This window comes from Papaver somniferum, unplaced genomic scaffold (genome assembly GCF_003573695.1).
Source record: "Papaver somniferum cultivar HN1 unplaced genomic scaffold, ASM357369v1 unplaced-scaffold_10, whole genome shotgun sequence".
NCBI classification, from domain to species: domain Eukaryota; kingdom Viridiplantae; phylum Streptophyta; class Magnoliopsida; order Ranunculales; family Papaveraceae; genus Papaver; species Papaver somniferum.
In genome coordinates, this window is record NW_020618825.1 from 8557476 (window position 1) to 8574475 (window position 17000).

Below are 17000 nucleotides of genomic sequence, written 5' to 3' on the forward strand. Positions count from 1 at the left end.
ATAACACAAACTGAGTGCAATGTAACTACTACCCGTAAATGTGGTAAAAAAAAAAGAAGTGGTAAGAAAACAACTACTTTTACCAATATTATTGTACCCATTAACCATAACAAAATGGCAAAATCAAACATGTTACACTAATAAACTGATCAATTTCCTTAATGTGGGCGGACATATATAAATCCATAAAGTGAACAAATGGTTTGCGCCAGAAGCCAATGTCTGGGGCTGCAAGAAATTAGAAGGGGTTGTATGATAAGACGAAATAGAATTATTCTCAACCCAAGAAAATGAATATATGTTTTCCCAAACCTTGGCTCCACCTTTCATACAAGCCACTACATTTATATAGTGCCAGTTAATTAACCATCATATAATGGCAGAGGAACAAAAATAAGGCTCATTAGCTAGATCATATTTGGAACAATATTTGAATGTAGTGTTGGACCTGCTTTTGATCAGTGTGTACTATTTGGGGTTGAATGATGTAATGCTGATGTCCATGAAAAGCTTACACAACTCTAGTACCCTACTGATCCTTTTAGTGCTTGTCAAGTAATAGTTGTGCATGAGTCTTTTATTGGTGGGTAATGTTAGATTTTCGGTTGAATTTAATATGAAGATTAAGAAGAATTTGATCATGAAGAAGTGAGAAATGTATAGTTTACTTACTTTTTTCTTTTTCATGTATCTTTCTCGTTAATTCTTCGAGCTATTTATACAATCACAAGACTTGGTATTTAAGACACAAGACTTGGTTCTCAAGACATCCAATTCCTAATATAAGTAAAATAAACTAAAATATATCTCCTAATTATAGTCTCATATTATATTTCCTAATACCCTCCCTCAAGATGGAGTATGGAAATCACGAATGCCCATCTTGGACAAAAGAAATTTAAACTAATCGTTATGCTCTAAATAATGTCCAATCATAGTTTATGGACATTACGGTCCCAATCTTCGCAGTTTAAGGACATTTCGGTCCTCTTCTTAGTTTAAGGACATTTCGGTCCCATCTTCGTAAGTTTAAGGACATTACCGTCTCATTCGTAGTTTAGGAACATTTCGGTCCTCTTCGAAAGTTTAAGGATATTACGGTTCCATCTTCTTAGTTTAGGGACATTTCGGTCCTCTTCAGAAGTTTAAGGACATTACTGTCCCATCTTCGTAGTTTAGGGACATTTCAGTCCTCTTCGTTTCGGTAGAACACTTCTTGTACTCTTTAGACAACTCATAGGATTTTCACCTATTTTTGTTGTTCTCTTTCTCATCACAACTTTCCGTTGTTGTGATGTTCTCTACAACTCATACGATTTTAACATATTATTGTTGTTCTCTTTCTCATCACCTATTGGTGATTACTTATCATCACAACTTTCCGTTGTTGTGCTGTTATAATTCATAGGATTTTAACCCACTATTTTTGTTCTCTTTCTCGTCACCTCTTGGTGATTACTTCTCATCACAACTTTCCGTTGTTGTGATGTTACAACTTATAGGATTTTAACCTACTATTGTTGTTCTTTCTCTACACCTCTTGGTGATTGCTTCTCTTTCTTCACAAACCTTGTTGTTGTCTCTTCTCCTTCTTCATTCCAGTCACGCTTTTATTATGAAAACTGTCACTTTTTTTTGTTTTTCAAGATTCTCTCACAATCTTTTCATCACGCTTCTGCCACAAGCTCTAGCTGTTCTTCTCTTTACTTTTCTGTTACAAATTTGTCACGCTATTCAGATGCCACACTTCTGAATTTGTGATAGATTTGCCAATTATGTCACACTTTTGTTTGTAGGCATTTAAACAAACACCTTCTCTTCACTCCCCTTTTTAATAGAATTAGGAAACACACACACAGATTCATAAACCATCTGCGGCAATCAAACTAGACCAAGCTCTGCTCCTTCTTTATCGGTCTCTAACTCTGTTCACAGCTCAACTTCTCGTCATTTCCAACCCATACAGCTTCCTCCATTCTTCGCTGCTAACAACCAACTTTTCCTTCAACAGCCACACGAACAAACCCACGCGAACGGAGGAGATGCAGCACACTTCTTCGCCACCGGAACCCATCTGTCAGTTCTCGCTTCATTCATCAATGATCTTCCTTGTCTACTGCTGATACTAGCAGCAACCCGTTACATCACTCTTCATCTTCTAAAATCAGTCCTATAACCATCACTGGGATAACATCGCCCAAACTCCAACTCGATCACAACCAACCAATTACTTTCACATCTCGAATTCACTTGATAATATTTCATCTTTCAACTAAAATCAACAGTGACAACACGAGTTCTCAGCCAAAACCTTACCTGAACTCCTCCTTTTGATAGCCACAGAATTACCACTTTGCAGCAACAATTTCTTTTTCTGTTATGTCATCATTTCCTTGCTCCTCTCTGTTCATCTTTAAAGCATCGAACCATACCAACAGCCACAGCATTAGTCACCACTTCAATCCCTGCCATTCGAGTTCCACCAGGAACCCTAAGTACCACCACAGATCACGATGATCAGTCCCTTCTTCTCACCTCAGTTCCCAGCTCGAGTACCTTCGTATCATCTTCTCGAGCTATCATCCCAGCAACAACATCTAGCTCCTTTGCGGATAACTTCCTTCTTTTTCTCCGGCTTTCTCGAGTCCATCTCACTTCTCTGTTTTCTGACATCTCGATACCATTGGCAGCAACGCTTTCTCCCTTTTCTACTGCCAACCATCTCTTTCTCCGACCATGAGCTTCTTCCATCTTCATATTTTAACAATAGCAGCAGATCATCATCATCACTGCCAAGCTCGAGTACCTTCCATCAGCAGCCAAGTTTTCTCTCTCGTCCTTCTCCCTTCCCGGAATTTCCTTATCTCGAGTGTCATCACAAATCGTTCGAAACCCTAATACATATATATATATATATATATTTTTAAAACTCTTGACCTTACTCAAAGCCATTTTCCTCAGGGACTCACGCGAACCCAACACGAACACTGCTCGACATCTAACAGATCATAAAACAGTAACCTTGATTTCATGACAGCATCTTCCCTCCTCTGAAAACAGCAACAACGCCTGCAACAGGTCTTGGAGCATCAACATACGTTTTCTTTCAGGGCAGCAGAATAGATTTGCTCACTCTCCTTGCCCTTTCAGATGAACATCAGCGACAATTTTTTATTTTTTATTTGTTCTTCTTCTTTTCTTTGATTTCTCTACCAAAACTTGTGAAAATCTTTCGACCTCTCCTCTCTCCCTCTCACCTTGCTCTGATACCATGTTAAGGATCGAGCAAGAGAGAGGAGAGTATAAACACGCGGAAGCAACAGAATACTATATTGATAATAATTCGGTGTATCTTTCTCATTAATTCTTCAAGCTATTTATACATCAAGATTTGGTTCTCACGATATCCAATTCCTAATATAACTCAAAATAAACTAAAATATATCTCCTAATTATAGTCTCATATTATATTTCCTAATATATACATATTCTCAGTAATTAATTTCTCTCTACACATGGTCAATATAAGATCTTGGAGATAAGATGACACGTGGACATCTATTGTCCACACAATTCTATTATTATTATTAATACTACTAGTTAACTAATTAATCTAATCACATTACTCAACATTCTCCTCCTTAGGCCTATTCTTATGCACATGCCAAAAAAACCTGTTTGGCATACGAGCTGGCATGCCAAATCAATTGTGGCACTATGGGAAAATCAGGGAACGACCTGGTTTCTAGGGAGTCTTTATCGCTGGCGGTGTTGTCAATAACGCTCGATATAACTCCGGCGCTAGCATTATAATCAATATCGCAAAAGTTCAACTTTCTAACGCCTATAAATACTGCACCTTTTTCATTTATCATCACACCTCCTTTCTCAACTTTTCTCTGCTCTTCTGTTCTACTTCTTAAACAATTATGGCGAGTGAGAAAAGAAAAAGAAACAGAAAATTCAAAGGATCTACTAGTACCCCAGCCAGTGGATTAAGTTTTTTTGTGGATACAAATTATGAGTTTGATAAGTTAGACAAGTATCCGGTGAAGGTATCCTCTCTAATCACCTGTCTGACCATCAAGAGCGAGTTGATTCGGTAAATCTAAAAGGTGGATGGTCTGAGTTTCGTACAACTTTTCAGTTACTTCCCCCTGTTGTTCAAGAGAGAGTTAGAAGATATCCTTGACGACATTGATATCATATACAACCTAGAAACCAAAGGACTCAAGGAGTTCAAGTTATATTAGAACGATGGTGAAAGACTACAAACACGTTCTTTTTCAAGGACTTTGAATGCGGTAAGTCAGTTTTTTCTGGTTATTTAATTTTTAAATTATGTATGTTCTTTTATAAAAATCAACAAACTCTAAATTATGAACAATTGTTGTTAATAGGAGTTACACCGATAGATTTGTACATGATAACGGGAATCCCATGTGCTGGAAACTTACTTCCATTTAATAAACTAAATTGGTTATCAGAAGATAAATGGAAACAAAGACTTCTTTTATACTCAAATGACTTAGAAGGAAATGATACAAATAGACAAATAAAAGCGCATGGGTTAAAAGTGGCTGGGTTGAAAAGTTTTTTGAAGCGTTATGCTAGGAAAATGAATGAAAACAGGGTAGTTGGTAATCAATATTTGTTCCCTGACCATTATGACGAGCTCGAATGTCCGTTTGTATTGTGGATACTAGGCCAATGTATATTTCCAAATGTTAGCTCAGTGGTGTTAATTGGTTTTTTCGAAGCATTAGAAGATTTAGAGCAAGCACCAACATATGGTTGGGGGTCTCCGATTTTATCAGAGATTTACATGGCCCTCGGTGATTGCTCGATGCGTCTCAAAGATAGTTTTAATGCTTTTTGGGGAGTTCTGGAGGTAAGAACCAAAAAAATTTACACTATTTGTTTGTTATTTTCACATGGAAAATTTAGTAACCAATAATGTTATTATTTTCAGTATTGATGGTATACATGGTTCCGAGTTTCAGAACCTTCTCTTAAGAACCATACCAATGATTTTTCGGCCATACTGAAGTACGATTCCGAGAATTGGCAACGAGAACATATTGAAAATGGTCAACATACTGCTATTGCGTATAAGATTCAGCAGTTGTGTAGAACAATCCTTAACCTGATTTCCCATACGTATGAAGCAATACCTGAGTTCGAAGAAGAACAAGCTCAGAGAATGGTACAGCTAATTAAGCCTTACAAGGATGGTGTTATACATCCCTATTTCTGAAAAAGGGTGTTTGATATTATGGTGAAAGACAACTTTTTCATTTGCAAAGAAGATTAATGATAGTCGTCAACCCTTATTTATCCAAGTTCAGAGGTTTGAGAAGACGACTACTTGAAATTGATAAGGGAAGGTCATCATTGGCAAGAAGCTGATGAATTGATCCAGGAGCCAATGGACATAAATGAATACCTAGTTTGGTTTAATACTATTTTCAAGCCCAATATTGCTATGAAACCACAAAGTTTAGGTCGGATAGATTTCCCAGCTTTAGGTAGGATGCCACTTACCGATGAATTTCTTCCTTCCCAACCTCCACCAGAAACGGATGACGCATTTGCATATCCTTCTCAAAGTTCATCATCAACCATGCCACCATTTTCTTGGTGAAAAGACGAGGGCACCCAAATATACCACAATCTTAAACTTTTCCACCTATAAGTTCTCTTACGTAAAAAGTGATTGTCTATGGACTTAGTCGAGACAGTACAACAAATTGGTAGTCACACTTTGTGTGATCGTCAACAATCAAAGTGTGATTACTTGATAATAGGTTCGGACTTAACCAAACTCTATAGGATCACTATCAAGTATTACAGAATTAATGTTTGTGTATTTTACTTCTAATTATAATAAAAACAATTATAATTGTGGAAATAGAAAACTAAAAGACACAGAAAGATTTTGTTAACGAGGAAACCGCAAATGCAGAAAAACCTCGGGACCTAGTCCAGAATTGAATACTCTTAGAATTAAGATGTTATACAAAATCTAAACCGACTTTGTATAGTTGAGACCAAGCAACCAAACCTATAGTTCACCTAGTTTCTTCAGTATATCCATGCACTTCTGACATTCGAAAATTGCACGCACTGGAACAATTCTTTTGGTTCGTATTCCAAACAGTAAAGGAACAACAAATCTGTTTGGTAACAACTCTATTCAATATCAGTGATATGAGTTAAACAAAGGATCTTCTGTTTAATCTAATAAACTCCTTTATCGGGTTAAAGATCTATCTATCCAAGAACTACCGAAGTACCAGAGTTTAGATTTTTCAATCAAATATATAATCCAACAAGAATCTATAAAGTGATGCCGATCCACACAACGAACCAATCGAATAAATCTTATTTTAGTTGGATCCCAGCCGATCAAGTTTTGTGCACACCAAAGATATGAAACCAATAAGAAATCTTCTTTTTCTTCAAATATTCTTTGAACTTCAATAAACACCTGCACAACACAAATTGAATCTATTGTGATCAATCACGCACAGAACGGGGTATGTTAACAACGGATTATCACAAGACGTCTTTAGATCTACAAACAGTAAAGATCATGTCGACAGTTCGATCTACTTTGAGTGAATCTTTATATCAGAAAAGAAGATTCTCAAGAATAAACAAACCAGGTGCAATCAAAGTTCAACAACCGTTAGTCAATCAAATCAATCGAAAACTAAGATAAACTGCAATTATCTAGTCTCCCACCGACGGTACTCGTAGAGCTTTTTGATCCCACGGAAATCTTTAAACGAGCGGTCGTAAGAGATTTCTCCTAATTAGGTTACTTTCCTCTCCCAATAGACGTCTCCACCAGTAAAAACACAAAGAAGTAGTTATGCTGGCTCTTAGGATGGTTTACTCGAAATGCAAACTTAGGTATGTATAGAACAAAGATGTTTGGACATCAAGGAATTTCCAAAACCGAATATTCTCAAGATATGCAATAAATGCCCAAAATCGGTTTTCATAATTTCTGGAAATGCTTTGTCCAATATTTCCGAAATCTCACTAGAAAATCTCCAATTAGTAAATACACATTACTAATTTTTATATTCCAGAGATATGCATTTAATTGCTGGTAATTAAAAGCATATAAAACTAAAAACCTTACTTAAAAGATTCTTAATTTATTCCGGTCCTGGATCTCCTTGAGTTATTAAGGAATATCTTTGAACAATAAAAGATAAGAGTTATTAATCATGTTCAAAGTATGTCGACATCTTTTCTTTGTAAATCCTCTTTCATATTTACAATCTTGGAACCGATTATACCACACTTCCAAACAAGTTAAAATTGGTTCATCTGTATTCCAAGACAACTATGTGATTGATCAAATATCAATTCACTAATCATGGGTTTATGGTTATACCAAACACAAGGATCGGTTCTACCTCCATATAGTTACTGGGACCGGTTACATCAGTTACCAGGATCGGTTACGTCAATTACCAGGACCGGTTACCATATTCTTATGGTATTACTTGTGATCGGTTGCACAAGTCACTAGGATCGGTTACACCAATTACTACGACCGGTTATACCAATTACAGGATCGATTACACAACTCTTTTATGATCGGTCACACCAATTAGAAATCTCGGTTATACCATCTTAGGTGATTACTTAGGATCGGTTATACTAATAAAATTCATATCAAATCATAAGTCAGGCATTGTGATTAGTTTTACCAAGATACATAATAAATTATGATCGGTTCTACTAACTCACACATATTGGTAATCCAAAGATATGCAATGAATAACAATACCAATAAGCATAGCGATTTCCCTTTCGATTCACAAAATGAGTTTATGAATGTACTTCCTTTAAACAAATGTAAACATTTTTTTCTTGGATAAAATCTTCACCTTTACCCATACACATAATCACAATAGGATTCATACGATTATGTCGATGTCTTATGTACGAAGTTCAAAATATAAGCGTTATACTTCGTATTCTAATTCCTTAATGCTATGTCTCACTACTAGAGTATAATCATTCACATCTTTGCAGTTATGTTTTCAATGTAGCACGACTTGAAAGATACGTTAGGAATGAAACATTTCAAGTCAAACTATTACTAACCTCAAGAGGAAGGATGATGTCGTCGTTGTAGCTCGTTACTTCATCACATTCTTCAAGTCTTCGAGTAATACTTGTTGTCTCTAGTACATAATCAAGCGACTCTTTAAATGAGTTTTGATTCACTAAAATATGACAATCAAACTTGACATACCAACTTTTGGTGGGTTCAGCCGATCTATGCTCTAACACTTGGGATGTACAAACTATATCCATCACATCTGGACAGAGTGTTACTTATCCAATTACTTCCAGTTGACTTGATCGTACTTATCCTTACTGCGGGTCAATGCTACATAGTTGCAGTACCAGACCCAGTTGAACGATTATCATGTTCTATTTCAGGGATTTCAGAAATTCTACTTGGATGAGATGCAAAAACTGAGGGAAAGCATGATGTTTGACATGAGTCAAGGATTTTACGGTAATGATGGTTCATGTAGTAGTAGAGGAATGAGTCCCAGTGTTAGAGAAATGAGTCACATGGTTAGAGGAATGAGTCCCAGTGGTAGAGATGGTAGAGGAATGACTCATTGAGTCCCAGTGGTAGAGGAATGACTCATTTGAGTCCCAGTGGTGGAGGAATGAGTCCAACTGGAAGTCAACAAAGTCATGGAAGTAAGAAGTTTGAGACGTCGTCCTATGCAAGAGGTACCAGAAAGTTCTACTCCAAACCAAGTGTTAGATACTCAAGTAGTACGTGGTGGTGAGGAAAACATTGGCTTGGATACAACTCATGTACATATGTTTAGTCATTTTCCAACTGACATAATGACTCCAGTTGGTGGTGTGAACATGGAAGTAATTAGGCAATCGACTCGGTATACCCCAATTGCCTCCACCCCTAATTGCCTCAACCATTCCAGCAACCATTGCAGCAAACTCCTCAAGAATATCAACAACACGTATTTCAAGATTTGTATCGTGTTTCCATGCGCCCTTAACCCATTGCTTATCAAGGTTATGGTGATTCTGATGAGACTCAAGTACCAAGTGAGTCTCAAATCGACTCGCTAACTGATATGTTGAACAACATTGTTGATCCAGAAAGTGCGTGCAATTGGATCTTTGGTCCGGGAGGAAATTGACAAGGTAATGAGTAGTTTAAATGTAATCTTTTAGTTGAAATGTAAGCAAATTAGTTGAAATGTAATTTTTTTTTAAAATAAGTAAATAACGGAAACTATCTTTTAGATTAATATTCAAATAATAACAATTTTTACATTTCATTAAAATTAACCTTGATTGCATAACACAATACTTAAAATTTGAATCCCTGCACATGAACCTTGTAGAATTCATAACATTTGTCGTGACTAAACCATCTTCTGTTGTCTTCGGTGAATTTGGTTTGAGCTCTAGTTTTTAGTTCTTCATTTGACAACCCAGGATTATCCCCTTTTATCAACCATATAATTTTCTGATACTATTTAACATTGTTATTGATGAAACTAGTTTTTCACCCGTGCTACGCACGGGTCAGTTTTTTGCTTTAGAAGTTTTGTATTCACATTTTAAAACTAAGTTTGTTATGAAAAATTAATGAAGCTAATTAATTTTTAGTAATAAATATTAATAAAAAGTTTAATAAGCCTATAAACATTCGAAAAAACTAATAAAAATCAATGCAACTGCAAACAAACAATTAAAAAATACAACGATTCTATATGAACTAAATAAAAACCAACCGTAAAACAATTAAAACCTCCAACTAATCCTCAAAAGGGAAATGATGAACCCTTTTAAAGGAGTGATGGGTTCCGAACCGGATGTCATGACACCGGATAAAAAAAAATCCATGTGATGGTTTTAGTATTGTCTAAATCCATGATATATGAAGCATTTTTGTAAAAAAATATGGATTTGTAGTGAAACGTACGTCATCAAAGCCTATTCCGCTTACTCCACCTTCATAAAACGTTTAATACCTATGCAACTTTGTTTTTTTTTTCTTTTCCAAATTTCGATATTCCTTTATGCTTTCGTTTTTCTTTTTTTAGATATTTTTGTATCTTTTAATCCACCATCTTTTTTAGATGTCTTTTAGAGCAAGATACATCATAATATTGATTGGAAAATTCAAATAACATAAACATAATAAAATTATATTCAAAGTGGGAACCAAGTATAGAAATCTCATGCATAGTGCACTTGAACTGAATTTATGCAACACGATATTTCATCGCCTTTGGTAACAATGATTAGACGTTTTTGTTGGGAAAAAAATATCTACAGTTGCTACACGCACACATATATCCCCCGTTGGTTCTTCTGTAACTCCTAACCAATGGCAGATGGATCGAATTTGGATCCTGAGTGATAAGGTCATCAGAACATGCGAGTACATAACATTCTGATTTTTTTTGAAGCATAACATTATGAATTGTGTTGGATATAATACGTAGAAACAAAACAAATTCCCCCAACTCTTCTGTTACCAATGAAGTCGAGAATACACTTCTTGCATAAATGGATCGAATTTGCATCCTGAGTGATACAGTCATCAGAACATGCAAAGTACATAATATAGATGTGTAAAACGTGCTGGCACATCTAGCATATCCCATTAAGAGGCGAGCCTGCCGTGCTACGTGTCGTATTGTGTCGTGCAAGGAATTAAGGTGTGCCGTGTTGTGTCGCGTTTGGAAGCGTGCTGTGTTGTGCCTGTCACAATTATTTTATATTTTTCAAAATAAATATTTTCAAGATGTTTAGATATGTGTTTTTATTGAAATAATTCGACACAACGAAGATAGAATGTCAAAAAATGGTTAGAATTAACACTTTTTTGTGAAATATACAAAAAAATATGTTGTATTGTATCGTGTTATGCAATATTTTATACATGTTATGACGTGCTTTGTTAGCGTGATGTGCCACTGTGCCGATTATCCTAACCCAGCACGACACATTAAACTAACGTGTTGGGCTAATTCACGTGTAGTGTCGTGCTGACACGTCGCGTTTTTTTTTAAGCACAAGATTATGAATTTTGTTGCCTATAATATGTAGAAACAAAATAAATTCCCTCAACTTCTCTGTTATCAATGAAGACGAAAATACGCTTCTTGCATAAATGGATAAGCTCGATGTCGAAAAATGTGGGTGGAGAGTCAGCTCAATATTGGATGTAAAAAAGACTTCGTAGTTATGAACTTATGATATATGTAGTAGGACATGTTTGTGGTGCTCACTTATTTGGAAAGACTTCTTACTGCATTTGCAGATGCAAGGCACATCCCATAAAAATAGGTCAATCTAGCTAAATCATTAATCTAATAATTTTAGGACTTCAGGGTGCCTAGACATAGCCAAAACTCATTGCACAAATCATTAAGACATCAAAGAAGAACTTTTTGTGCATAACATATATTCCTTGGAAACAAACAAAGGAAAGGAAAAGGAAAGGAAATAAATTAACCTTGCATTGAACAAATTATTAAGAAATTAACCCGGGCATCCAACTCATGTTGTTTAAGAGACCTTCTCTATCTCTGGTAGAGATTGCAAATGTTTAGTTATCCATTGGTTTCAAATGAACGCATCCCATCTGTTGCATTATTTATAGTGCTTGCTATGTATCACCCTAGATGCAACTCTATCTGCTCATTGTGCGCTCTAATTTGAAAGAAGTTATGTGTACAACTGACTTATTCAATTACACCTACTACATAGGATCCCATCATCCACAAAGGATGTTCAAGTCCAATTTCTGATGGGTAGTTTTCCCGTCCATTTGGTGAACGCATGTGAAATTATAGCTTTCGTTGCTTATAGCCTACGCCAGAGCCGACCCATCTTATCAACATTATAAGCATTTTCTGGTTCCCTATTACTCCTATTATATCTTCTTCATGGGCCGGATAGAAATAACTTTTTCCGTTCTCCATTGTTCTAATGCTTTGTATATTGGACACATACACATTTAAATTCTGTTAGTATCATTCTAATACAATTTTGTTGATAAAAGCCAAAAAAAACTGAAACCCGTAATATTAGAAGGATAAGTCCAAAACTACTAATGAAATGTGACAAATTGATAATGTATCTTAATAAATCAAAATTTAATACCAAAAATTGTCCAAATACATGAAAATAAGGATGATAACATCATTTGAACATAGCGAATTAAAAAGTGAATATCATATTGAATTCACAGACTGTATGCTATCGCCATGGTGATTGAACGATCGGTGAAAACTCTACGAAATTCAAAATGAACCGTTATACATTCATAATAAGTTAATATATTTGACATCAAAGGTAGGAAATTCACATCATGAACTCATATTTTGGCCAAAAATTAGTAATAAAATACGTCCTAAAACATAATCATGTAAAGAAACATTTGCACAATATGACATTTCAGAAATAAAACTGGACAATTGTAAAGGAAAGCTCTAAGGTATGTATGAAGTTTTTGAATATGAGAGTGCAGATTCCTTGCTTACAATAAAAGAACAACTTATATTACTTTGATTACTGACTATGCTTACCTTTCCGTACAATTTTTGATACCAATTAAGTCCACCCTCATACTCACGCATAAACCAGTTTAAAACACCATTTTTAAAAGGTTGTATTAATCCTGAACATGGAGTAATCATATTATTGGTTTCTATTTTCTAGAAAATTAAAGAAAAAGGATATCAAAGTAAAGTAGGTTGTACCTTATTTGTGACACTAAGAATAATGAAAAGGATCAGTATTACATCGGATTTCCGAGAACGTAAATTCACCGCCTGTAATTTACAGTAAAGACATTTAGTTATGATGCTGAACGAACATATACAGGAGACATGCGCGGTGGTTTATATAGATCGAAAATGTAAAGTGCATTTCCATTTAAGCATTATTCCAAGGAAACAGGGTACGGATCTCAAAAACACTACAAAACAAAAGGCTTCTTGGGACGGCTAAAAAGCTTCCCAAGAAATCCAAATCCGTCCCAAAAAGATATTACTGACGTTTTTCCTGACCGTCTTCTGTTCCACCGTCACTAATACTATTTAGTCGTCATTTTTTTTAGGGACGGTCATATTATTGTCTTAATTTAAAAATTTGATCACTAATAGGGACGAGTACTCCATGAGCGTCCCAAATAATCCTCTTTAGGGACGGTTTTGAGAAAACAGCCTGTCCCTATAAGCTACTTATTTTGTAGTGAAAGTAAGCGTCCCATAAATTCAAAGCATAACACCTGGGACAATTACGGGGAAAAATTATGCATTTTAAGTTTCAAAGAGATTCCTTAGCATGCAGCTAAAATATTTGAGTTAACAATTTGAAAGAAAATATGGAATTTGAAAAAAATACACCCCCTAGTTTGGTCGAAGTATTTCCAAAAAGTCAACAAGAAACACGGAGTGATAACAATGTATAAACAACTGTTACGCTCACCCCATTTGACAGAATTTGTGCTATCAACGACGATCCTGGTATTATGGAACTGCAACACGATAAATATGAAAAACCAGGTACGTAAGTGGTTAATGAATAAAAAACTCAGTCTTTCCGTGAACTGCAACACATCCGAATACATGTATCAAAACCAAAAACAATTAAAAAAAAATGTAATCGAATACAAAGCTGAATTTTCATCCATGTTACACCGACAAAGCCAAAGTTCTCCCATTTTCCCCCTAGCTTGCTTATTCCGTGCAATACCCATTGAATCTTCAGCTGCTCCGAGTTCTGCACATGTATATGAAATGGCTTAAATTTCCACAAACATTACATTTGAGCACTAAAGTTGAAAATCTTTCCACGTTCACAATCTAACATATTGCGACGAAATACAATTGAGTTCTTAAAATTTGTGTTACATGAATTGTTTATTTAAGATTAGGAAGAGTCTCAAACCTGCTGAAATGCGATATCCGGATAATGTACTATATGCGCTAAGAAGTCCAGCACGTAGATAGATCTTTAAACAAAATATGATAAATAAACAAACGGAGAAAGCCAAAAAATTACATGATCAAAAAACTATAAATGAATGAACCGTAGATTGAAAAATCTAACTCACCAAATTAATTAAAAGTGTTGTGGTGTCATAAACCTTTCGTGGAGATTTTCCGGATCTTAAATATGGGAATGAAGTGCTATACTGCGAATTTTCTTCTTATTTCTTGGACATTTTCCAGTTCTTCTTCTCTATTGTTGGAAAGAAGAATACCCAGTATTCTACAAAATATGGCTTGGACGGTGACAACAAAACTTTGACGTCAGTCCTTCTCCAGTGCCTCAAATGTAGCCTGTACTTTTTGTATCATTCAGTAATTAACGGGGTTAGGTTATTCTTATAGAACAGTAATAATCGCAAAGAGAAAAAAAAATGAAAAAAATAAAAATCTCAAACATGCTGTCCCAGGCTTGGTTATATATCATCCAATTTTAGTTTTGGGCGGCTTAGTTACATGTTATCCAGTTTCAGTTATTCCCAGAAGTTGGATTTTCAAAACAATTAACAACTATATCATAGAACAAATCAAGATTTCAAAGAAATAATACGATCACCTAGTTGTTTTCTTAAGGCAAAAGCATCACCAAGCAACTACACCTTCGAATATACCGGAGAACAAACGACAAAAAGGTAAGAGAACCATAAAAAGAAAGATTATTCAAGCCAACATCAAAATAACGAACTAATGAATTTGGCTTTGCTCGAAAACCAAAATATATAAATTCAAATGAAGCCAAAATATAAGAACTTCACAAAAATATATAACAATAAAACCCTAAATAAAAATAGCAAAAGAAAAAGAAAAACAATATTTTCTTAAAAAGTGAACCAAAAATATCCCATTTCATCGTTTTATTGTTCACTGCAAGGATATATCACCAACAAATGCAAAACAAAATCAAATATGATTTCACGGAATATCGTTAAGAAAAAAGGGTTTTAGAATTTCATACATTCTATGAAATCTATGGATCAATATTATTCTGAGAAGAGGTACTTCACATCTGCAGATCAAAAACTGAGAAATAGAAAAACAAATCCTTACCATAAAAAAAAAGCACGAAAAAGATTACCTTTGCTCGAGTGATTTATATCCAAGACCAAAATTTCCTTCAAAAGAAATTCTGGTTTAATTTAGTAAAAAAAATCCCAACAACATCAAAATAGTTTTGAAACTTTTATAATTATGAATAATTACATTATTTTCATGTCACCGAAATTAATGGTTGGAAATATTTTTGTATACAAAATATATTACATATCAAGACATAACAAAACTAAAAATCGGATTTATTTAACTTATTTTTTTTAATTCTGATTTAATTTAGGAAAAAAATCCCAACAACGTCATAGTAGTTATGAAACTTTTATAATTTTGGATATATCACCGAAATTAGTGGTTGGAAATATTTTTGTATACAAAATATATTACATATCAAGGGATAACAAAATAAAAAATCGTCTTTATTTAACTTATTTTTTTATTTTAGACTTTTTATTTTTAATTATGGTAAGAATAAAATTAGGAAAAGTAATATGAAATGAGGTTTTTTTTTATTTTGTTAGTGCTTGAATTTATGTATGCTCGATTTTGATTTCAATTCTTGCTTCAATTTTTTTCTTCAGATTCTAACAATTCTGTGATTCTTTACTTTTGGACAGGACCACTAAAAAATTTATTTGCAAGAAAGACACAATGTCTGGTTCAAAGGTTAGTACTCACGACCACTTTGATCAATTTTATTTTTTCTAATTCTCATCGGAAGTGTAATATTATTAGTTAATTTTAATTTATAAAATGGGTCTGTAATTTAGTTTTACTTGGTAGAATGGAGGTGTAATTAGGAAATAAATGATTCTGAGAACTGTAACCGGACATTGGACCTTTTTTAATATTCATTAAGTATGCGATTGATTCTTTGGTTGATGCATGATTGATTTAGTGTTTTGATTTTTAGATGAAAATAGTGAATTTGTGATTGATTTTGATTTAATGTATTTTGGCAAGGATATATTTTTCGGGATAATTGCTTTAGGTAACAAAAAAAAAAATTCCGTTTAAAAAAATCTCGTGGGGCCAGAATTTTTTTTTTTCATGTTTTCACGTCAAAAAAATTTCCTTTAAAATATTTAGTGGGACCAGAATCAACCAGAAGCAAGAATCAACCACAAGCTCCGGTGAACCATAACGCTCGAAAAAACTCTGTTATTATATAGAGAATAATAACGAATTTGAAGACACTCATTTGTTCTTCTTGGATTTACGTGACTTTTTGTAACATAGTTTCCCATAAGTTAAAAGTATTTAAATTGAAATCTCTATCGCTTGCAACTGAAAACAAACATCGAATTAGAGAAACATCTTCCTCTGGAGTAAAATCCAATTCGGTTATGCGAGCACTAGGCATGTTCAAATGAATTTGAAGTTGTGTTGGAATGAGTTGAAATTAAGTATTTATAGGGGGAAATTGGTAGTCGTTGGATGAAATATGATAAGCGATGATCAGACCTGCGAACGATAACTTGACTAGTGTCGGCGCTTTAAAGACAAGCCAGCGTTGTTATGACCATCGAGCAATGGACTCTCTGTCGCTCGCTGGAAACTCCATCGTGTATGCCTATATGTTATTCCTGACATATAGGTATATGAGTTTGGCAGTTTGGCATACCCATAGTGAATGCATATATGGCAAAATATGATGTTTGCCATATGCATAGCAACAGAACTTAATGTGATGATCTACGACTCCTACTAATTCTCTAATTTTGAAACTTTTCGTTGGGAAGTGCCTTGGTAAATATGTCCGTCAATTGGTCTCCCGTCTTGCAATATTTGAGTTCTATCTCACCATCTTCAACCGCTTCTCGAATGAAGTGATACTTGAGTTTGATATGCGTTTCTTTACAA

At 34.6% G+C, this 17000-nt stretch overlaps 1 long non-coding RNA gene across 2 annotated transcripts; it reads right to left on the reverse strand.

The window, feature by feature from the left end:
- Positions 1 to 12255: 12255 nt before the first annotated feature.
- On the reverse strand, positions 12256 to 15121 carry LOC113326093. Of its 2 annotated transcripts, XR_003348288.1 has the most exons (6): positions 14647 to 15121; positions 14156 to 14384; positions 13990 to 14053; positions 13528 to 13821; positions 12798 to 12869; positions 12256 to 12715 (listed from the first exon to the last, which is right to left on the reverse strand). It is a non-coding gene; the product is annotated as an uncharacterized LOC113326093 (long non-coding RNA). The 2 variants fall into 2 exon arrangements; XR_003348287.1 differs by having other exon boundaries at positions 14156 to 15121.
- Between the last annotated feature and the right edge of the window lie 1879 nt (positions 15122 to 17000).